This window comes from Sus scrofa, chromosome 1 (assembly GCF_000003025.6).
Source record: "Sus scrofa isolate TJ Tabasco breed Duroc chromosome 1, Sscrofa11.1, whole genome shotgun sequence".
NCBI classification, from domain to species: Eukaryota; Metazoa; Chordata; class Mammalia; order Artiodactyla; family Suidae; genus Sus; species Sus scrofa.
The window spans coordinates 41,502,396-41,527,483 of record NC_010443.5 but is presented as its reverse complement, the minus strand read 5'-3'; the positions used below and the strand labels follow the sequence as shown (position 1 = coordinate 41,527,483).

General features: G+C 35.4%; 1 long non-coding RNA gene across 13 annotated transcripts in view; it reads right to left on the bottom strand.

The window, feature by feature from the left end:
- LOC106507559 overlaps positions 1–25,088 on the bottom strand; it is a 294,718-nt gene that overhangs the window by 247,998 nt on the left and 21,632 nt on the right. For 12 of the 13 annotated variants that reach the window (XR_002343126.1, XR_002343118.1, XR_002343116.1 and 9 more), the window contains exon 3: positions 22,888–22,955. The exons of the other annotated variant lie outside the window; for it this stretch is intronic. This is a non-coding gene — a long non-coding RNA (uncharacterized LOC106507559). The remainder of the gene's footprint in view (positions 1–22,887; positions 22,956–25,088) is intronic. 13 annotated transcript variants of the gene reach the window in all.

The following is a 25,088-nucleotide window of genomic DNA, read 5'->3' as shown; positions in this document are numbered from 1 at the left end:
GGTGGCAATCTCCCAGGTTTTGGAAGGTAAATTGTTCTCTACCTCTAGACATTGTTAGTATAGATGTACTGTTTCCCCACTGAGGTAGCTGCAGCAAACCCCATTTTTTCTTTGTCTCCTGGTACTCTCAGAATTTGGGCAAGGAGGACATGCAGCTATCCTGCTCCTTCTTGTTTTCTTGGGAGTCCATGAATGAAGTCACCTTCCTGAGAGAAGTATGCAGTGATGCCAATTTTTCTCATAGGAAGTTTGCAGATCTCTGTGGGCCAAGCTCTTACTGGGATTTAATTTTCCATCTTGTCTTCTAGAGCATCCTCAGAGCTGATCTTCAGGTGTTCATATGGTATTCAAGCCAATATTTTTCTTTCCTTGTTTTTTGTTTATTTCAAAGTTTAACCCCAAAAATAAGACAAAACAAGAATATACATTTTAGATTTACACCTGTTACACATCCATAAGAAAAGGATTCTTGGCACCACAAAACTTCTTAGTATTTACCTTCTCAATCCCAATCTCATGAATCTTAACTTCCAGCTGTGAATAAATTACCTGTGAGTTTCAGTTGCCAGTTAAAATGAAGCTGCACGTTTGTAACATGATAATAGCTTCATTTAGACTGTCCACACTCCAGAGGTCCTTACCTTATTAATTACTAGCCTTTTAGTATTAAATATGTTTCTTTCTGCTGCCAGCCTTACAATTTTAGCTTTTTTTGCAATTTGAGTAGTTTTGCTGACACGTTGGCTTTCAAAGGGATCAGCCATTTTTGTTCCACAACTTAAAATCATATCTTGGATGTGGCAAAACAGGGCAAACTTAAAAAAACACCCAAAGCAGTAATTTCCTCATAACTGCTTAAAAATGATATGTGTGTGTGAAACATAATTTATAAATCTTTAATTTTTTTCATAACTTCAAATTATGTCAGAGACAATTTGCAAATTGTGGCTAAAGATTAAAAAATCAACACTAATTTCATTTTACAAAGAACAAGCAAAGAATAAACCTGAGGTAAAAATTAAGGGAGAATTAGAAGAGGTCCTATCAATTCCCTTCCCAAAAACTTAATATCATATTTGTTTCAGTAAAAACAACAATGATAATTACAAAACAATGCTGAGGGAGGTCCAGCTGCTGGTGCATTACATTGCATGTTTCTGCTATCCAAATAAAGAGATAAGTCTGGAGGGAAATTATGTTTAAAGGCATTATTTTATTAAAAGTCTGTGACAGCTGAAACAAAGAAAGCCATTGCTCTATAAGGCAAAATCATACGCAAGGACTGAAATGTCAAGCTGGCTCAAGGCAGAGTTATCCTTCAATGGGATTCACTCCAAGATTAGAATGATAAATAATTAGAAATAATCACTTCCTTCATGCCTGGGAATAAATCTGTCATTAATATAGATTGGAAAAAAATATCCATATACTTAGTTCATTTTGTTTAAATCCTATTCTAAGATTTTATGTTCAGTTCTAAACACAATGTTCATTTTAGACTAACAGAAAAGCTTCAAAATAGTACAGAGTTCCCTTATCTCCTTCACCCAGCTTTCCCTGATAGTAACTTACGACATAACCAACCACAGTATATTTGTCAAAACTAAGAAATTAACATTAATAGAATATTAACACTAATAACTAAATTACAGCAGTTTTTCCACTCTTATACAAACTGCAGCAGTTTTTCCACTCTTTCTCTTACAGGATTTAATCCAGGATACCACAACTTTTAATCATTTGTCTCCTTAATCTCCTCTGGGCTCTGACAGATTCTCAGTCTTTCCTTCTTTTGGGGATCTTTACATCTTTGAAAATTATCAGCTAGGTATTTTTTATAATGTTCATCAATTTGGCTTTGTGTGATGTTTCTCATGATTACATACTGTAGAGGAGAGGTAAATTTCTCATCCTCTTATACTGTAAGGGAAGAAAATTTACCTTGGCAAAATGTGTGTATTTTTCTTGTTGTTCTGATTATATTATATTATATATATATTATACATTATATTTTGAGGTATAATTGACATACTACACTGCATAAGTTGAAGGTGTACAGCATAACTTTGGACTTACATGTACCACTAAATGATGACCACAATAAGTTTAGTGAATATCCATCATTCCAGGCAAAAGAAAAAGAAAAATTTTTTCTTGGATGAGAATTCTTAGGATTTACCTCTTAACAACTTCATAGGTAATATACAGCAGTATTAATTATATTTATCATGCTTTACATTAAATTCCTAGTACTTATTTATCTTGTAAGTGGAAGTTTCTATCTTTAACTACCTACATTCAATGCCTCTTCCACCCATACCCCACATCTAGTACCACAAATCTGATCTGTTTTTCTATGAATTTAATTGTGTGTTTGTTTTTGGAGTATAATTGACCTACAACACTATGTAAGTCCCTGTTACTCAACATGGTGATTCAATATGTCTGTACATTTCAAAATGATCATCACAGCAAGTCTAGTTACCATCTATCACTATACAAAAATATTAGATAATCACTGACTGTATTCCCCACACTGTATATTTCATCCTCATGGCTCAGGTATTTTGTAACTGGAAGGTACCTAAATCTCCCTCACCTATTTCTCTTCTCTTACACTCCTTGCCTCTGGCAACAACAACTTTGTTCTCTGTGAGTCAGTATCTGTTTTTGTTATATTTGTTAATTTACTTTGTTTTTAGAGACCACATATAAGTGAAATAATACAGGATTTGTGTTTCTATGCTTGAGTTATTTCTCTTAGCATAATACCCTGTAGGTCTATCCATGTTGTCAAAAATGTCAAGATTCCATTATTTTCATGACTGGGTAATATTCCATTTTATATATGTGTATGTGTATATATGTATATATATGACTATATATATTAAGTGTGTGTATATATATATGTGTGTGTGCATATATTTCACATCATCTTTTCCAATTAATAGATCAGTGAACACTTAGGTTGCTTTCTTATCTTGTCTATTGTAAATAATGATGTTTTGAACATAGGGGTGCATATATCTTTTCAAATTACTGTTTTTGTTTTCCTACAACAAATACCCAGGAATGAAATTGCTGGATCATATGGTAGTTCTATTTTTAATTTTTTAAGGAATCTTTGTACTATTTTCCACAGTGGTTGCACCAATTTACATTTCTACCAACAGTATTTGAAGCTTCCCTTTTTCCACATCCTCGCCAGCACATTTCATTTATTCACTTTTTGATGATGGCCATTCACAGGTGTGAGGTGATATCTCATTGTGGTTTTGATTTGCACTTCCCTGATGATTAATGACATGAGAATCATTTCATGTGCCTATTGGCTATCTGTATATCTTCTTTGGAAAACAGTCTGTTCAGCCTCTTCCTATTTTTTAATTGGTTGGGTTTTTGGGGTTTTTTTTGTTTGTTTTTGATGTTGAATTGTATGACTTCTTTGTATATATTGGAGTATTAACCACTTTATCAGACACATCATTTGCAATTATCTTCCCCATTCAGCAGGCAGGCCTTTTTATTTGGTTAATAGTTTCATACAAATAAGGGTTGTGACTAAACAGAGCAGTAAATTGTGCTCATAGCAATAGACTTGGAAAATCTTGGCAGATTCAGGAGTATGGAGTGATGTTGAGGCCTGTGGGTCAAGACCACACTCTGAGACACAAAATAAATGCAGACCAGTGCTCTTAAACTAGTGTCTCTCAGGCATGCCAAGACCATACATATGTTCTATTTGGCCATTGGTGTTCAAAAAGTATTGCATTCCTTCCTAATGTTCAACTACTGACTTTTAACATAAAAATCAAAGTTCCTGACTTTTTTAGAAAAATTAGATTCTAGCCTGCCAGCCTACAGTCAGCAAGAGATGGGTCTTGTTGCTCCCTTCTGTGGTTTCCAGGATGCATCATTTTTCAAAGCTCTCCTCACACGAAGGCTCAGAGTTAGTGCCAGTCTATCAATTCATAGACTGTCTGCTTTATCAATTTTCTCAAATGGCCCCTGTGGACATTTGAGCTCCTGATCTTCATCTGACATTCTTATGTGACTATCTTTAAGATAACGAAGCTTGAGGTGAGTTTGTGTGTCTGACTCATTTCCCTCCTTCATAAACTTGATATTAGCAGTCTGTTGAGCAAGGAGGGCACTTTTTAGGTATATCAGAGACTAGGCAGCCAACAGTTTGAGTTATGCTTTATTTGTTCTTAGCGTAAGGACACGAGGTACATTCAACTTCTAAGTCCTACATTGGGTCTCTCAGCACGAACATATCTTACTTATAAATGTGACCTTTCTATCTACACAGAAATTCCTATCTACCCTCAAAATTGGCCTTTTGTAATTTTGGGGTTTTTTTTTTGTTTGTTTGTTGCTTTTTAGGGCTATATCCTTGCATATGGAAGTTTCCAGACTAGGGGTTGAATCAGAGCTACAGCTGCTGACCTATACCACAGCTATCTGAGCTACATCTGTGACCTACATACACCACAGCTCACAGCAACACCAGATCCCCTACCCACAGAGTGAGGCCAGGGATTGAACCCACATCCTCATAGATACTAGTCGGATTCGTTCCCACTATGCCACAACAGGAACCCCCAAATTTTGTAAAAATGTATGACTGTTGTCAAATGCTCTGACCATTTTAAGTATTATACTTCCAAAAACTGAATCATTACAATGATGTCTCTGGCAAATATAATCAAATTTAAATAATTTTACATTTTAACCTATTTTAAAGGCAGCACTCACTCTCTGGTTTAGCACTTGATAGAATAATCCACCCATTGGTTAATGTCCTGCTCATTTGTGAAACACCTTGATTTTGCCAGGTGGGCCTTGCTCTTTAGTACATGAATTCTTCCAGCCTCTAGATTCTCCAAAATATATGCTCTATCTATGAAAGACATGGAATATCATTTTTCTTTCACCTCAAACAGTTGGAGAATTATAGAGTCTAGCACAGGATTAACACCTCTGGTGGAGGGCATGCATGAAAATTAAAATACTATTTTTCATTGTGCTGTATTATACATTGCTACTGAAGCTGCAGAGAAATTCTCATTACTTCTCTTCAAAAACATTGTAAATTTTGTTAATGCCAGCATCCCACCATGAATCCCAATGCACTATTTAATATTTTTACACTCTGAATTTTTCCCTTTCCTAGAATAAGGGGCAAATGGTCAAGTCTTCACCTATACATTATTACCCCATCTAAATATCCTTTCTTTAGAAAATGGACTGTGTATGCATAAGAATTAATCTCTAAAATATTTCTGCCCTCACTACTTTTATAAAAGTCACTGGTTAAGAAATAAACTGAGGATATCCACACACACTCTAATTAGATTAAATCATGGATTAGTGGCAATCTGCTTTGCATACAGTGACATTGTTGCAGTTGGTAGTTTATGTTAAAGGACATTGTCTTAATTGATAATTTTAACCTGTATCCAGAATTACCTGCTGATTCTCAGAATGTCAAAGAATCTAGGTGAACACATTTAACACTCTATCTAAAATGTACATATATGTATGACTGGGTCACTTTTCTGTACAGCAGAAATTGAAGGAACATTGTAAATGAACTATACTTTAATAAAAAAGATTTTTTAAATAATAAATTAAACTACTTAAGTCTTTGGCTTCAGCCTCAGTTTCACTCAGGGGCCCAAGAAAATAGAAGACAACGCTCTCATATTTAATCCATTTTTGAAAAGGACAGTTCCAAAAGGTATTTTTGCAATTACTTTTCCTCACCCACATTAAGGGTCTAAAGACTTGGGGTAAGAGAGGGAGGTACACTTTGAGTTCCACCATGAAGAAAAGGCAGGCTGGAGTGGGTATTTAAATCTCATGCCAGGAGAAAGGGCACAATGAGAGCATGGGAAAAGCTTATATTGTGATCACTGGAGCTGCAGGTGAGAGTAGACTGATAATGATTCATGCATGAGAATCTAAAGGACAATCAGTGTAACTACAAAGAGGGGAACCCCAAGATTAAGAGAACTTGACAGGAATAAAGAGAGTTAAATGTTCTCCATGAACAAAATGTGCTTACAGCATGATGAAATAATGCTTATATACACTACACTCCAAAAAACCACCCAGAATGACAGAAAGAAGTCAGAAGAAAGTAGCTGGGAGTGGACCATGGCTTGTCTAGTGATAAAAAGATAGATATGTAATCTAGTAAGACATTATGGGGCTTTTCAGGGACAGATTCCCCCCATGTCTTCCACTTGCCTCTTTTTTATGGAAAAGTTTTATTCTCCTAGGCCTCCCCTGAGTCACAAAAGGCTGGCTCAAGAATTAATAACAGAAAGGATGTGAACATGTAGTAACAACAACAACAACAAAATAGCAGTTAGGCCATGAGAACTGGTAACAATTTAAACAGTAAATCAGCCGTACAGCAGTCACAGAATCTTTAGTTTCTCCCTAAAAGACATAAATAACAGTTTCTGATGTATAGTTCCTGAATTGTTTTACAGATACTAAAACCCCCACCAGATGGAAAAAGTTAACTGCATGATAATCATGAGCACATAGTCCTCAGGCTGGCTGGAGATTGAGGATTGATAATGTTAACCCCTATGATACCATGCCATTACCTCACCACCAACCAGAGAATTATACCTGAGCTGATCATGCACCCTGTGACTCCCCTCCTTTACTCTGCCTTTAAAAACCTTTAGCTAAAAAACATCAGAGAGGTTTGGGAATGGCATATGCACACTGTGATATATGGAATGACTGGCCAATGGGAACCTACTGTATATAATACAAGGAATTCTACCCAATATTCTGTAATAATTTATATGGGAAAAGAACCTGGAAAAGAAAGGATGTGTGTCTATATATAAGATGGAATCACTTTGTTGTTCAGCAGAAATTATCACAACATTATAAATCAACTCTACCTCAATAAAATTCTAAAAAATGAAAAAAAAAAGTCATGACATTTAGTTCTGCTGAGCATTAGCCACCTGTACTCCTTGCTTGGTGCCTGCAATAATTTTACTGCACTTTCCTTCACTACTACCCAGTGTCAGTGGATTGGCTTCACTTTTAGTGAAGGAAAGTACTCTGTATGGGTGGACAGAGTCAAGTTCAGTTCAGTAACAGATATCAAAAAACAACCAGGCAGATGGAAACCCCTGTAACCAGGGGAGCTTATAGCTAGAAATTCCTATCAAGTGAGGAATCATAAAGTGTCCTTTAAAGTGCCAAATTAGAAAATGTTCCAAGGCAGTGGCACCCAGAGCCAGATCATTTGGTCCTAGAAGATTCATGAATATCTTACCCCTTACCTCTACTTCTCCCACTGCTATTCCTCTGCCCATGTTCAAACCACAGAAGCCAGAAGCAGCGTTTTGAGTGGGAAGGAGAAGTGAGAAAATGGAGGATAAATGGTCTGATCTTTTCCACTTTAAGAGAGTAGTTAAAAAAAAAATTTTAAACTATAGGCGTTTGACCATTATTCTAGGCTGGACAGACTAATTATTGAATTAAAACTGACTTTTTTCTAATAAAGATTTTTTTTTAAATTTTTAATTACCTAAAAATAACCAGAACTATCATGAAACTTATTCCCAAGTTTTATCAAATTTTCTGAAAAACTAAGCAGCTCCTCACAGTGGGTTTGATCCACTAGGAAACTGAATTAAGGTGATTTCTGATTATTGCCACCACTCCTGCTTCTTCCAAGGAACAGGAATGATTGTCATCTGAAACACACCCTCTTGGGACAAAGTCATTCCTAAATATATGTCATGGTTGGGGTCAACCGTGGGTGGCATTCCCTGCCTTGTGACAATGGCCCGCCAGGTAGGGTTGTCAGATTTAGCAAATAAAATAAAGGACTCCAGGTTAAGTTTGAATTACAGAAACATAAGGGATAATTACTTTTAGTATAAGAGTATCCCAAACATAGCACAGGATATCCTTACAGCAAAAAAAATCATATTTTTATCTGAAAAAAATCAAATTTTAAGTGGTGTCTTGTACTTTTATCTAACAGCCTTAACAGGGTCTCTTGCAATGAATGGAAAAAGGCAAAGAGTAGACTCCTGAAATTCCACTCCTCTGAAAGATTGTGAGTAGTTAAGATTAACTGAGGTGTTTAAGAAAGGAGCAAAGATTGGGTAGGGGACAAAATGGAAAGGGAGAAATCATGAGAAATAGTCACAGCAGCTGGCACATTCTCAGGATGTCAAAGGTAGATGTGGCATTATTTAAAACTTAACATCTTTAAAATAAAGAATAGTAGTAAATGTTGCTGATGGCCTGGGATGATAAGACAATGATTATCAATACTTATCACTTAGTACTGTTTACAGAAATAACGGAAACACAAGTTTTTACAGGCCTTTGAAAGATTAGCCCTGTTAGTCAGTATTCTGTTTTCACTGTCTCTCAGTGTCATGCTTACTCTTCCTTGTTTTTCAAACTGTAAATTTTGTGTGACTAAAGCTCAGCTTGTAATTCACTATAGGCTTTGTTTTATGTTTTTCTGCAGTCTTATACAGACATACATTCTCCCAAGATTTTTTTTCAGCTCACTTACATTTTTGGTCCTGTAGGCAACCTTAATGAACTTTATAAAATCACAGGCACATTGCCATTTTGTAAATTACATTTCTATTAAATAAGTAAAGCTACCCGGAAACAAACTTGCAATCAAATTTGAAATTTAATACACAAATTGTGTGTTACTTTGATTTATATTCAGGAATATATTTTTTTAATCTGTGCACCTGTAAATCAACATTATGGAGATAGCTATCCAAGTATAAGAACAACTGAATATGTATAAACCAAATTGTGTTTGTAAATATGTAGATTGAGGTAGTAAACATCTTTAATACCAGTTAGAAATCTGTCAGAGATTATACATAGGGCAGAAAGCAAGCATCATATTTTTAGTAAATACCTTAAGAATCTTGGAAATATCAGTGTCCAAGTAAATTTGCATCCATTCCATTTGATAGAATATTTGATTACAGATATAGAGACATGCATGCAGAATATAAATACACACAGTCATATTTCAATATGCTGTAAGTTTGAAGCAAATATTATTGACATTTAAAGGGCTCTGAAAAAAATATGGTACATAATTGAATTTCTAGACTATCATCCAAGAGCACTGTGCTTTTTATTCTGTCTTATTGGAAATAAAAATAAATGGGATTATCAGGTTAAATGTATTTTTAGTATACCTTTCAGTGACAGATAATAGATTAGTACATTTTTTGTTCCAGGATAACATTATCTTAGCATAGCTCAGCCTGGCTTCAAAAGATTTTTTTATGGCTAATGGGCTAAATATAGTCAAGCTCATGCCAGTCCCTCCTGTCTCATCCTCAGGTTTGTCTCTACCAGCCAGAGTCACTGGCCCCTTCTTTCAGTTCAATGCTTTTTTTTTTTCACAAAGGACTTGAAAACCTTCAAGTCAGTGAGATGGCTCACTACCTCACAATGCTGAATTGCTCATTCCCCAGCCACTGCCCCCAACAAATCAAGAAGACTCCTTTCTTTACTTTTAAACTAGTTTACTAAAAACCAATTGTCACCTACAATGAAGAATATCAGAGTGAAATACTAAATATTCTCTTGTTAATATCACAGAGCACTTTATAATTTTGAGAATAGAGAATGGTATGGATCGGTATACCCCAGTAGAGTCTGAAGAGAAGGAAAGAAAGACTGTTAACTGTTTTTTTTTAATATACCTTTTGATTGTCTTATTCATTACAATCACATATTTTAATTTTTATTAAACAATTAATAAAAGTATATGGAAATAAAGACAAAGCGAAATAAAAGGAGCAGGGGATTTTCTCAGTGAGTCCTCGCTAATGAGAAAATTTGAAAATATTTGCAGAAACTCAGTGAAATACAAGATTTTTCTCAATCACATTACAGAAAGGACTTCTAGCAGAACTGGCTAGGGTAGCAGGGTTGAGATACCTGGGCATCACTTCCTTGTATTGGTTATAATTCTAAACCCCCAAAACAATAAATAAAATTCAAAATCTTGAGGGAATGGCCATAATGGAGGTGTACCGTGGAATTACCTCCTTCCACAGGTTCACCAAAATTACAAATACTTATATAGCAACTATCAGTGAGAATGACCTGACCTCTAGCAGAAATGATATTCCCCAACTAAAGATATAAAGAGGGAACCACAATGAGAAAAGAGAGGCAAAGAGGCAGTATAGACAAGACACATAGTCCTGAGTGGGCAACCCACAAAAGAGAGAATAATTGTAATTGCAGAGGTTCTTCCCAAGAGGCAAGGGATCCAAGCCCCACATGAAATTCTCAAACTCATGGACCCTGAACTGGGAAGAAGAAACACCAGAACATCTGACTTTATGACAATAGGCTGGACTTACTTTTGGGAGATCAATAGGGTTGTAGGAAATAAAGGTTCAACTCTTAAAGACTACACACAAAGACCCACTCAAAGACCCAGGGCAGAAGCAGTAACATGAAAGAAGCCTGAGTCAGACCCAAAACAGTTAATTTCAAAATATGTATGGAAACAAAAAAGACCCTGAATAACCTAAAGGATCCTGAGAAAGAGGAACAAAGCTAGAGATATCAGGCTCCTTGATCAAACTATACCACAAAGCTAGAGTCATAAAAACAGTATGATATTGGCACAAAAAAAAAGCAGACACATTGGGAATTTCCACTGTGGTGTAGTGGGTTAAGAATCTGACTGCAGAGGCTATGTTCACTGCAGAGTCTCAGTTTCGATCCACAACCCAGGTGCAGTGGGTTAAAGGATCTGGCATTGCTGCAGCTGTGGCATGGGTTGCAACTGTGTCTTAGATTCAGTCTCTGGCTCAGGAACTTCCATATGCTATAGGTGTAGCCATTAAGATAAGATTAAAATAAAATAAAATAAAATAAAAATAGACACATTAGTCAATGGAACAGAATAGAGAATCCAGAAATACACTCAAGCACATATGATCAATTAGCCTACAAAAAAAAAAAAAAGAAAAAAAAGAAAAAGAAAGACAAGAGGAGTTTGTGTTGTGGCTCAGTGGGTTATGAACCAACTAGTATCCATGATGATGTGAGTTTCAATCTCTGGCCTCACTCAGTAGGTTAAGGATCCAGTATTTCCATGAGCTGTGAGCTGTGGTGTAGGTTGCAAACACAGCTTGGATTATTCTTTGCTGTGGCGTAGGCCAGCAGCTGCAGTTCCAATTCATCCCCTAGCCTGGGAACTTTCATATGCCAGAGGTGCAGCCCTAAAAACAAACAAACAAAAAAAGATGCAAGAATACATAATGGGGAAGAAACAGACAGCTTCTTTAGTCTCTTTAGTTTTTTTTAATTCTTTCTGATTTTCAGGACTGCACCTGTGGTATATGGAAGTTCCCAGGCTGGGAGTGAATCAGAGATGCAGCTGCCAGCCTACACCACAGCCACAGCAACAACAGATCCAAGATGCATCTGCGACCTACACCACAGTTCATGGCAACACCAGATCCTTAACCCATGAGCCAGGCCAGGGATCCCACCCTCATCTTCATGGATACTAGTTGGGAATGTTACTGCTGAGCCACAATGGGAACTCCCAAGATAGCCTCTTTAATAAATAATACTGGAAAAACTGGACAGCTACATGGAAAAGAATCAAATGAGACTACTTTCTCAAACCATATACAAAAATAAACTCAAAATGGATTAAACATTTAAAAATAAGATCTAAACCCATAAAAACTCCTAGAAGAAAACATAGGCAGTACACTCTTTAACACTAGTGTTAGCAATATATTTAAAATATGTCTCCTCAGGCAAGGGAAATAAAAGCAAAAATAACAAATGGGACTACATCAGACTAAAACACTTTTGCACAGCAAAGCAAGCTAAAAACAAAATGAAAAGATTGCCTACTGCATGGAATAAGATATTTGCAAATGACATATCTAATAAGGGGTTAATATCCAAAATATACAAAGAATTCATATAACTCAACATAAAAAAAAACAATAACTAATTTTAAAAGGTACAGAGGACCTGAGGAGACCTTCTTCCAGAGAAGTCATAGAGATAGCCAACAGGCACATGAAAAGATGCTCAATATCACTAATCATTAGAGAAATGCATATCAAAACCACAATGAGGTATCACCTCATACCAGTCAGAATGGCCATCATCAAAAAGTCTACAAGCAATAAATGCTGGAGAGGGTGTGGAGAAAAGGGAAGGAACACTTCTACAGTGTTGATGGGAATGTACATTAATGCAACCACCATGGAGGACAGTATGGAGAGTCCTTAAAAATTGAATATAGAACTATCATATTATCCAGCAATTCTACTTCTGGGCATATGTCCAGAGAAAACTCTAATTCAAAAAGATGCACAGCAATGTTCAGTGCAGCAGTATTTACAATAGCCATGACATGGAAGTAACCTAAATGTCTATCATCAGAGCACTGGATAAAGAAGATGCGATATGTATATACAATGGAATATTATTTATCCATACTAAGTGAAGTAATTCAAAGACAAATATCATATATCAGTTATATGTGGAATCTAAATGTAAGATGTAAAAAATGTTACAAACTAACTTATTTAAAAAACAGAAACAAACTCACAGAAGATTTAAAAACAAAACTTATGGTTACCATAGGTTAAACCACCAGAGGAGGGAAGAATTTGGAGGGTGGGGATAACACACACACTATATAAAATAAATGATTAACGAGAACCTACTGTATAGCACAGGAAAATCTACTCAATAGTTAGCAATAACCTACATGGGGAAAAAAGAATGATATATCTATATGTATGACTGAGTCACTTTGCTTTACACCTAAAACTAATACAACATTGTAAATCAACTGTATTTCAATAAAATTAAATTTAAAAAAATAAAGGAGGGACAGAGGACTTGAATAGACCTTCTTCCAGAGAAGATGTACAGATGACCAACAGACTCATGATAAGAAACTCAATATCATTCTCAGCATATAAATATTTTACCTCCTTGGTCAGGTATATTCTCAGGTATTTTATTTTTGGGGGTGCAATTTTAAAAGGTATTGTATTGTTGTATTCCTTTTCTAATATTTCATTGTTAGTTTACAGAAATGCGACTGATTCCTGAATGTTAATCTCATATCCTGCTACTCTGCTGAATTTGTTGATCAGTTCAAGTAGTTTTTGGATTGAGTCCTTAGGGTTTTCTATATATAGCATCATATCATCTGCATACAGTGACAGTTTTACCTATTCTCTTCCTATTTGGATGCCTTTTATTACTTTTGTTTGCCTAATTGCTGGGGCTAGGATTTCAAATACTATATTGAATAAGACTGGGGAGAGTGACTTTATGATGAAAACTATAAAACATTAATCAAGGAAATTAAAGAATATGTAAGGAAATGGAAAGATATTCCATGTTCCTGGGTTGGGAAAATCAATATTGTAAAAATGGCCATACTACCCAAAGCAATCTACAGATTCAATGCAATCCCTATCAAATTACCCCTGACATTTTTCACAGAACTAGAACAAACAATCCAAAACTTTATATGGAACCACAAAAGACCCAGAGTTGCCAAAGCAATTCTGAGAAACAAAAACCAAGCAGGAGGCATAACTCTCCCAGACTTCAGGCAATATTACAAAGCCAAAGTCATCAAGATGGTGTGGTTACTGGTACCCAAACCGACATACAGACCAATGGAACAGAATAGAGAACCCAGAAATAAACCCAGAAACCTATGGTCAATTCATCTTCGACAAAGGTGGCAAGAATATAAAATGGGAAAAAGAGAATCTTTTCAGCAAGTGGTGCTGGCAAAACTGGACAGCCATGTATAAATCAATGAAACTGGAACACATTCTCACACCATGCACAAAAATAAACTCAAAATGGCTTAAACACATAAATGTAAGACAAGACACCATCAAACTCCTAGAAGAAAACAAAGGCAAAACATTCTCTGACATCAACCTTACAAATGTTTTCTCAGGTCAGTCTCCCAAAGCAACAGAAATAAAATCAAAAATAAACCAATGGGACCTGAAAAGCTTTTGCACAGCAAAGGAAACCAAAAAGAAAACAAGAAAACAACTTACAGAATGGGAGAAAATAGTTTCAAATGATGCAACTGACAAGGGCTTAATCTCTAAAATATACAAACAACTGGAGTTCTCATCATGGCTAAGTGGTTAAGGAATCTGACTAGCAATCATGAGGTTGTAGGTTCGATCCCTGACCTCGCTCAGTGGGTTAAGGATCTGGCATTGCCATGAGCTGTGGTTTAGGCCACAGACACGGCTCAGATCCAGCGTTGCTGTGGCTCTGGTGTAGGCTGTAAGTGACAGCTCCGATCAGACCCCTCGCCTAGGAAACTCCATATGCCGTGGGTGCGGCCCTAAAAAAGACCAATAAAATAAAATAAAATATACAACAACTTATACAACTCAGCAAAAACCCAACAACCCAATGGAAAAATGGGCAAAAGACCTGAATAGACATTTCTCCAAGGAAGATATACAGATGGCCAATAAGCACATGAAAAAAATGTTCAACATCACTGATTATTAGAGAAATGCAAATCAAAACTATCATGAGATACCACCTCACACCAATCAGAATGGCCATCATTAATAAGTCCACAAACAACAAATGCTGGAGGGGGTGTGGAGAAAAGGGAACTCTGCTGCACTGTTGGTGGGAATGTAAGCTGGTACAACCACTATGGAGATCAGTATGGAGGTACCTTAGAAAACTAAATATAAAACTACCATATGACCCAGCAATCCCACTCTTGGGAATAAATCTGGACAAAACTTCCCTTAAAAAAGATACATGTACCCACATGTTCATTGTAGCTCTGTTCACAATAGCCAAGACATGGAAACAACCCAAAATCCATCGACAGATCATTGGATTAGGAAAGTGTGGTACATATACACAATGGAATACTACTCGGCCATAAAATAGAATGAAATAAGGCCATTTGCAGCAACATGGATGGAACTAGAGGTTCTCATACTAAGTGAAGTAAATCATAAAGAGAAAGACAAATACCATATGATATCAGTCATATCTAGAATCTAATATATGGCACAAATGAACCTTTCCACAGAAAAAAATCGTGGACTTGGAGAATAGATTTGTGGTAGCCATGGGGAGGGAGGAGGGAGTGGGATGGATTGGGAGCTTGGGGTTAATAGTTGCAGATTATTGCCTTTGGAATGGATTAGTAATGAGATCCTGCTGTGTAGCACTGGTAACTATGTCTAGTTACTTATGATGGAGCATGATAGTGTGAGAAAAAAGAATGTATACATGTATATGTAACTGGGTCACCATGCTGTACATAGAAAAAAAATGTATTAGGGAAATTAAATAATAATAATATTAACAATAAACAAATAAACTCAATATCACTAATCATTAATGAAACGCATATCAAAACCTTGATAAGGTATCATCCCACACCTATCAGATTGGCCATCATTAAAATATAATAAATAACAAATATTGATAAGGAGGTGGAGAAGTGGGAATGCTTAGGCACTGTCGGGTGAAAGTAACATATAAAATATGCAATGGGATGGAAGGGAAGTTTCAAAGCTATTTTTTTGATGGAACCCCTTAAAGTCCAACTTCAATCAACATCATCAAGCTGATTTAGCCTTTTTTTTTCTAGTAAGAAATTGATTTTGATACAGACAGTTCACTCAGCCTTAATGTGCAGCAAGAAGTTTTTAAAAGAAGACATCAAGAGCAAATTAATAAATATAAACAAACAAGCCATCAAACAAAGGCATAATTGTCACTTCTTCTCATCATTCTACCAAATATTTCCATCGAAATGAAACATTGCTCAGTGTCCTCCCAATCAAATGTCTGATTTCATGATAGTGTAGCAGAGAAGTTAGTTTAAACTTAGTTTATGGTACAGAAACCTACCCATCTGAAAGAGTGAGGAAATAGAAAAAAGATTCATTTCTTGGTGGACAAGGAATGTTCATAAGAAAAAAAATCATGAGTGTATGGGGTTTGCATAATACTTTCAGTTCAAGAACAACTCACTCGTTAGTTAGAGGAAGTCATTCTGAGCATATCAGAACAGTCATTGCTCCCATGAAGTTACACATGATCAGCAGGGTAAACTAGCAAAAGTAGAAAAATAAGGGAAAAGTAACTGTGCTAGGACATAAAGAATGCAAGATATCAGAAGGAGATTTTCAGAAATTTTGCCAGTAACTGGAGACAGGATTCTGTGTGCAGGCATTAAAGCAATTTTTACAGGTATAGAGCCAGAGATGATAACTACTGGGGAGGCAGCCCAGGTTATTCCAGTCTTATTGTTGACAGCCTCTGTGCAGTGTCCTCTGAAAGATTTGAGATAATTTATTCCTACAATCTTCACATTCAACTGAAAGCAATTAGGTACGATCAAGAAAAGTTTATAAAGGAGTCCCCACTATGGCACAGGGGGCTAAGGATCCAGCATTGCTGCAGCTAAGGTATATGTTGCAGCTGTGGCTTGGATTCAATCCCTGGCCCTGGAACTTCCATATGCTGTGGGTATGGCTGAAAAAGAAAAAAAAAAGAAGTGGTGTTGATAAGGCATTGTCTACAATTCAGCAATTCTGCTCCCAAGTATACTCTCTGATACACCTCCTTGCCAGTGTTCACTAAGAGACATTTATAAGGATGTTCATAGTAGTAATGATTACAACAGAAAACATGGGAGACAATAAATTTCATAATAATAAAATATTGTATAATATTAAAATGAATTTAAAATAAGACAAAGAAAACACATATACCAAAAAAAAAAAAAATCCTCCCACTATACTCCTAGGGAGGAAGAAAAGGTAGTACCCTGGAGGCTCAGGTGAGAGCAGTAACAGTTTTTCCCTAGGCCAAGAGAAAAGCCATGAAATAGACTATAAGTACCCTATATCCAAAACTCTCCCGGCTGTGCTTTCTACAGCCTCTTTTTCTCCCTCCTTGACCATGTCTCATATCATCCTACTTCTCATGCTGACCTTCTTTTGGTTTCTCCTAAACTTCGCATTTATCACTTCAGTGTATTTGTGCTCTCAGGTCTTTTCACCTGAAAATTTCTTCCTCCAACATCTGTAAGGTTTATTTATTTATTTTATGACCACACCCACAGCATATGGAAGTTGTCCAGCCAGGGAATGAACCTGAACCCCACCTGAAACGCATGCCACAGCTGTGGCAACACCAGATCCTTTAACCCACCACATCAGGTAGGGGATCAAACCCACACCTCCACAGGAACCTAAGCTGCTGCTGCTGCTGCTGCTGAATTTTTAACCCACCGTGCCAAAATGGGAACACCTCTAAGGTTTGTTTCTGTTATTAGTTCATCATCTATTTGGAGAGGTCTTCTCTAACAATCAAATTTATAATAAAATTGTAGTAATCACTCCCATTATTCTGTATTATCTTCTCTGAGTTTATTTATTTTGTGTATCTATTATCCTGCCCCCAAACCCTACTGGAACTTAAGCTCCATGGGAGCACAAATATTGTCTCATTCATTGCTACATTTTCAGGCTCCAGCATATTGCTTGGCACTCACAAAATAATTTTTAATGTTTGTTTAATGGCCACACCTGCAGCATATGGAAGTTCCTAGGTTAGGGGTCAAACGAATCTGAAGCTGCATGCTTGTGCCACAGCCATGGCAAAATCAGATCTGAGCTGCCTCTGCAATTTATGCCGCAGCTTGTGGCAGCACCACATCTTCAACCCACTAAGCCAGGGATCAAACCTACATCCTCAGAGAGACAGTATCAGGTCTTTAACTCGCTGAGCTACAAGGGGAACACCGACAAAATAATTTTTGATAGTTTTAAAAATTCACTCCAGGAAGGAATAAGGAATCTGCATTTTCAAAATTTCTCCAAGAGACCATGATAATCAGGACGTTTAGAAGATGACCAAAAATACATTTCCTCTAATATCACCTGTCTTTCTGACTTTTAGAAAAGATTTCCTGGTGTGAGTTAAAGCAAAATGAAATGAAAGCCTCCTAAACTGCCAATATTCCCTGGCATCCTTCTAATCTTGACAATCAAGATAAGCCTAATAATCATAAGGAGGCAAGTCTCAAGTCCAAGTATTACCTCTATTCTTGTCTATGAAATAAACACTTATCAGAAATGAGTGTGGAGGGGGAGTAAGGAATCTAGTGAACAAAAGTAGTGACCTGATAACTCACATAACTCATTTTCCTCCTCTGTTTTAACAAAGTTCTGACATATAGCTGGCTCATAAAAATGAGGTTATTTCTATTTGTTGCATACTTTCAAATTCATTTTAATTGCCTAGACTTCCTGGCATAGTCTTTTTATTTTGCATTATATATTTGAAAAGTGAAGATCTACCTGTAGGTAATCCAATAAAACATACCAGTGTACTATGCTTTTATAATAATATACCGTAATTTTCAACATGTTTCATCCTTTCAAATTTGGAGTAAAAGTTTTCCCTCTGAAAAAATACCACATATATCATCTATCATGACATCATAATCCAGCTTTTCAAAGCATTTGTATGGCTTGCCAAGCTTTAGATCAAATCCTTCTTTTATCAGCAAAATATTCTCTCTATATATTAAATATTTAATAGATAAAACAGCAAAGGAAAATTGTCATTCTCTTTGAGACTGGAACCTATGAGAAAGTTAAAAGATTAGAATGTCTAGCTTGTCTGGATAATCAGTTGATAATGTTCTTGGCAATATGAATATCAATAATAGGTAGAGTTTGTGTAATAACTGTTATGACATAGGCACTAGCTTTACATGTTAAACTAACTTACACTTACCAACTACTCTACAGGTAGGTACTATTGTTTTCTCCATTTTACAAATGAAGATACTGTGATACAGACAGGTTAATTAATTTCTCCTGATTGCAAAGCCAGTAAATTATAAATTTAGGATTTATACCCAAGTTTTGTTCATCCAGTGGTTTTACATAGTTATGGCCTAATATTACATGAAAAGATCATTTGCAGATATTCTTTTACAGAGCAGTAATCAAAATAAAATATGTGGTTTTAAACAGAGATATTGTTCTTAAATACTGGCACAGACTTTAAAAAAATAAGTATCTTTATTATCTTTACACACACTCATATTGCCTAATTGTTTCTCTAAAAAATTAACAATTATTAAATGCAGTCCATGTGTATTTACCAGAGCTTCTGTCAGATAAATGTCATCACTGCTACAGTGCAATTTAATATTCAAGGAGGGTTACATCCTCAAAGGTGCAATGCAGGGAGAGGAAGTTCAAGAATATTTAAGACACTATGGTTTCTGTTTGTGAAATTATGGAAATTACCATCAGCTGTGAAGTATGACTCCATATCTGAGCATTCCAAAAAATACTTTTCCTCTTTCAAAAAAAAAAAAAAAGTCTTTTAATAAGACTGAGTCGAAGTAGATAATTATTTAAATGTAATTTTTTTTCCATTTCAACTCATTTGATCTCTGACCTTGGACTTGAGGATGATGGTGGTTATTTTTGAAGTGAATATAGGAGACTCAAGTAGCAAAAACAAGTGTTCTGCAAGGAAGTAGACTTCATGGCAAAAAAAAAAAAAAAAAAAAAAAAAAAAAAATCAAGAGAATGCCATGGTGCTGGTCAACCATCCTATGGGTGGAAAATGAGCAAACAAATGGTAATTTCCTTTATATTTAGCATACTTTACCTTTGAGTTTTATTTGGCCTCACACAGAGAATAGCTTTCTCGTCAATATTTTTCCTCATGATAATCTTGCCACTATTCCATTCTGTCCTTGGCAATGCTGTATTGTCACAAGATTGATAGGCAAAGGAAAATGTTTTATTCTGCCTTTTTTGATAGGAAATTATGTTTCCTATAGATATATACCAAAATATAAAGCATAGGATATCTAAAATTAATTATACTTAATGTGTTATATAAATGTTTCTTTATTTCACTCAAGATTTTTCATCTTTATGTTTATTTATACCGTATTACTCACATCCTTACTTTGTACATTGTCAGCAGGTAGTAAATGGAAATATTTTATTCCTATAAATTATTTCTTTAATCCTCATTTCAGTGGAAGAAGTGGGGAAAATATATGAACAAATGTAGAAACCTATCATTTTTATGATGACCTAAGTTTTTTTCTTCTGATCTGCTAAAGCCCTTATAGTTGGCCAAGAGAACTGATTGCATTTTGACTTTAGTCCAGTTTTATTTCATCCTTCCCACAGAAGTGTTTTACTTGAGGACAGTACTCATGTCTTATGCATTTCTGTTTCACTTAAATGTCCATCAGAATGTTTTGCATATTACAAGCACAAAATAAGTAAAGTTAGTATAAAAAGAATTAATAAAAATGGTTTTAAATAGTACCAATAAAGGATAAGAAATAAAAATACATAAAAATTAAAAGGAAAGAAAAAACAATATAGCACAGTGACTAAGAACCAAACAAAACTATTTAAATTCCTTACAGCAATTTACAAGCGAAGTGACTTTTAGCAAGTTAATTAACCATTCTAATTCTCAGCTTACAAATCCAAAAAAGGGAAATAATATTTATTTCAGAAGGGTCATTTTGAAGTTAAATTAAATATTAATTACCAATATATTGCTTGTCATACTGTAAATATTAACTTACTGGTATTCACTATCATTAATATTGTTTTTGATTATTATTGTATTATTAATTATAGTAAAATGTATTGATAGTTATTAGTAATAAAATATCAATAAGTTGATTAATGTATTGGCATATTTATAACGTAAATATCAATAACATAATAACTATCAATAACAATAAACATGTAATATAAACAAAGAGACATTCCCAAAGCTAAGAGAATCCGTCTTGAAATTTATATGAGCCTCTCTGAAAGGGTGGAAAGGAGGACTTTCCTTCATGCAAGATGAAAAAAAAAAGGAACAACTATGTTTCTATCTAAAAAGATTCCCATGTAAATATTATGAACATCTAGCTTAGGTAATATTTACAGAAAGAAAATGAACATACACAGAATGTAACTGATAAAAACAAAAGACCTTGACCTGTAATACAGCTTTTCCCATTAAAAGAGCCCCAGTATTAGGGAGAAACCACACAGACTGCACGCAAAATTCACTGCTACTATATTACATGGCAACTAACAGTCTAAATAGCATTTCATGAGAATATGTTTTAAAGTGAGTATGTTTCTTATTAAAATACTATTTATTACCACTGACAGTTTTTCTGAATAATAAATCATTAAGTGATAGGTCTCAGGTTCTGTTTGCTTAGGATTGTTCTGGAAATCTGGAACAAAAAATATAGACCTCATGGAAAGATTGGGCCTTGTGAACCTGACAAACTCTCACCTCTTTTGCCAATTTTTCAGGCCCTCCTCATGAAAATGAAATGATTTTTGCCACAAAGGGAAAGACAAAAATTATAATTTCAACTATAATCTATGTGTGCTGACAATAAACAAAGTGTTAAAGATTTTTTGTTTAATTAAAGTTCAAAATCATGCTCTCTATACCAAGTCAGTGATAGGAATGCCTTCTTATTTCTCTCTGTGCTGTTCCACACTCTCCAAACTTATTTCTGTCCTTTTATTTATTAATGGCTGGTTGCCAAAATATTACTTTGCAAATCAAGGCAAGAAATAAAAGACCATTCGTTTTACCAGACTCTTTTGATCCTATTCACCTCCCCCACCCTTCAATCTTCTAAAGATTTAAGTAGAATGAATTGAATTAAATGTGCTCTTGAGTACTGGGGGTTTTATTATTATAATTTTATTTTCTTGGATCTATAGCTAAAGTACTACTCAGGGTACCAAACTGTGGCAATACTTTAAGATTAGATTGATAGGCAAGGACTAGAGGCAAAGTGAAAAGGCTGTCTTTATCAAATGAAAGACTAGGGATGCCTTCAAAAAGATGTTTATTTCCAAGAGGCAGCCTTCTATGCACAAAATTATTATCAGCCTTGAATTCAATTTACTGAAAGTTGAAATACAAGGACAGTTTGGTATTCTCATAATTATCTGACTTAGAAACTGACAAACTTTGAAGAGTTTTCTTTTCTTTTTTTTTCCTGAAAGTAATAGATTCTAAAGATGTACAATGATACAGCAAGTCTTTTGGCCAATATTCATTCTATGCAAGTAGTAGCACTGTTATAAATTTTAATATATTATCTTAAGATGAATATTAAGATTCAGAAGGAAAGTAGATGACAGCTTAAGAATCATAAAATGCATAAAGCAGTTGTAAATTGTGCAGCTTTTGCTATCTAGAGAGAAACATCTGGACCCCCACGGTTGGTTCTGGCCAGGCCACTTTCTGAGTTTCAGTTTTGAAACATGATAAATACTTAACTATTGGATTTACTCAGTGAGCCTACACATGAGATTGTAACTCTCACCTATACACTCCCTAGTTCTCTTATATGAGTATGTATACTCTGTCTAGAGAAATTTTCATAAACAAGGGCAGTAACCACAGGCAATAGGGATTAGATGGTTGACTAGGAAAGAACATGTGAGAGGGTCAGAAGTGATTTCAGGTCAATTAAAAAAACTATAAAGAGGAGAAAAATTAAAAGCTGGTGATAGAGAGAAGAGGAATTTATCTTTCCTAAAAGTGAAAAGATTTTGTATCTAATCCTGCTTTTCTAGGAGAAGGAAAGATAACTCCATGGAACTCTGACTGTTGACTATTACGGAGTAACTTTTAAATTTCTGCAAAGTGGGGAAGAGATCAGATTTTATCAAAAACATTAGAAAAACCAATTTCTTGCTGCATCAAAAATCAGAAGCCTCTCACCTTCCTCTCCCCTTCTCAGCCAGTCTCAGCAAGGCGATGACTCCCACAGGACCAAAAACATGGTGGCACTTGGCAGAAAAAAGAAAAAGGAGACTGCCAGCTTAGTATCAGCAACTATATTAATGTTGAACATTGTTTTTGATTAAGCATGTTAATTTAATACTCTGCCAGTAAAGTTTATAAGAAACATTCATGAGATAAGGCTCTAACTTATTTAGGGTCAAATAGTTTTCTCAAATATAAAAGGAACTGATGAAAATAAGATATTTATAAAAATTTTACCGCAGTCCGCCTGGGTCAGCAAGAGGGGTTATTAGGTAATATGCACATGTCATTTCAATTTGTCATTTAAGGTTAAGTATTTTTATATTAAGCTGAAAAGATTATTTTTTCCAAAAAGGTTTTGAAAAATTTTTTTTTAAAACTAGTATTCCAAGGAACCTAATCTACTAGGCATTCTTCCCCAAAATGGGTTCTGTAACAAACTCAGTTTGAGGAAGATACACACTAGATTTCCCCACTTGGATAACTGCCATGATTATAAGCATACTTAATTTCTATTTGTGTGTGTGTGTGTGTGTGTTTTCTAGGGGTCCGCCTGTGGCATATGGAGGTTCCCAGGCTAGGGGTCTAATCGGAATTGTAGCCGCCGGCCTAAGCCAGAGCCACAGCAACGAGGGATCTGAGCCACATCTGTGACCTACACCACAGCTCACGGCAACGCCAGATCCTTAACCCACTAAGTGATGCCAGGGACTGAACCCGCAACTTCATGGTTCCTAGTCAGATTCATTAAACACTGAGCCATGATGGGAATGCCTTAATTTCTAGTATAAAAAAATGTTTTTAATCTAGCATTTTCCTAGTGAAAAGTGAAACCCTCTCTCACTTTTTTTTGTATAATCATAAACACCTACTGGTATCTCTTAGAACCACAGAAAATATTTTGGAAATGCCATTTTAAGATAAGATAAAAATACTGTATAACTATGAAATATGAAGAGATTACTCAGTTCATATTATCCTTAAGGTTGACGATCAGTTTGAAAATTGAATTAAACACTGAAAAGTAATTTTTGTTTCACTGATAATTTCTTAAGAAGAAAAGTCTGCTTACACAGAAAATTATTAGGCATACGTTTCTTGAGATCAAGGTAAATTTTATTCTGACAAGTTCTTTTAATTTTTTTCACCCCAAATATTTCCCTCATATTCATTATTGTATTAAAATATCTTTGTGCAATTATTGGTTAGCCATATTCCCAAGTTTAAAAGTTTACTTGATTGAACCCTGTCAACAGTTTATACTGGAGATCCCATCGTGGCTCAGTGATTAACAAATCCAACCAGGAACCATGAGGTGGTGGGTTCAATCCCTGGCCTTGCTCAGTGGGTTAAGGATCCAGCGTTGCTGTTAAGCTGTGGTGTAGGGTGCAGACTCAGCTCGGATCCCGCATTGCTGTGGCTCTGGCATAGGCCCGTGGCTAGAGGTCTGATTAGACCCCTAGCCTGGGAGCCTCTATATGCCGAGGGAGTGGCCCTAGAAAAGGCCAAAAGACAAAAACAAACAAACAAAAAAAAAACAGTTTATACTGATTGCTCATAAAATAAATTTTTCTCAAGACTTCATCTCACTTCTCTTTATGCATCAAAATGGTTAGATACCTTGACTGTAATAAAATCAAATCTTAATGATCCATCATGAGAAGAGAAATAACATGGGTCACTGACACTCAAAAATAACAAAAATGATCATATTATTTTGTATATACCTCCTCCAATATGAAGTGTTTCCTGACAGAGGTGCTAATAAGCAGACATGTGTAAGTTTTACTCCCCTAGGCCCTCGATTTAATATAATCAAGCAATTATAATATAAGATGCCTTTGTAGGCCACATGTCTGAAAATCAGTCTAAGAATAGGAAAACAGACAATATCTTTAAAATGATTTGGCTTTCACTATCCAAATTTGCTCTACTTATAATGAGAAATTATACTATTTTTCTTTCACATTTGAGAACTGCAGAAGAGTAGTGAAAGAATGTAAATTGATCTTCACTTAACCTATCTATAGAGCCAGCTGCTTTAATTTGAAATATTCATTGAATATGTATGCAATAACCATGGTTAGACCAAATGTATTTCAGGAGCTACAGCTATTTATTAAGTGCATGGAGTTCTGCCAATCTACTCTGTTTGA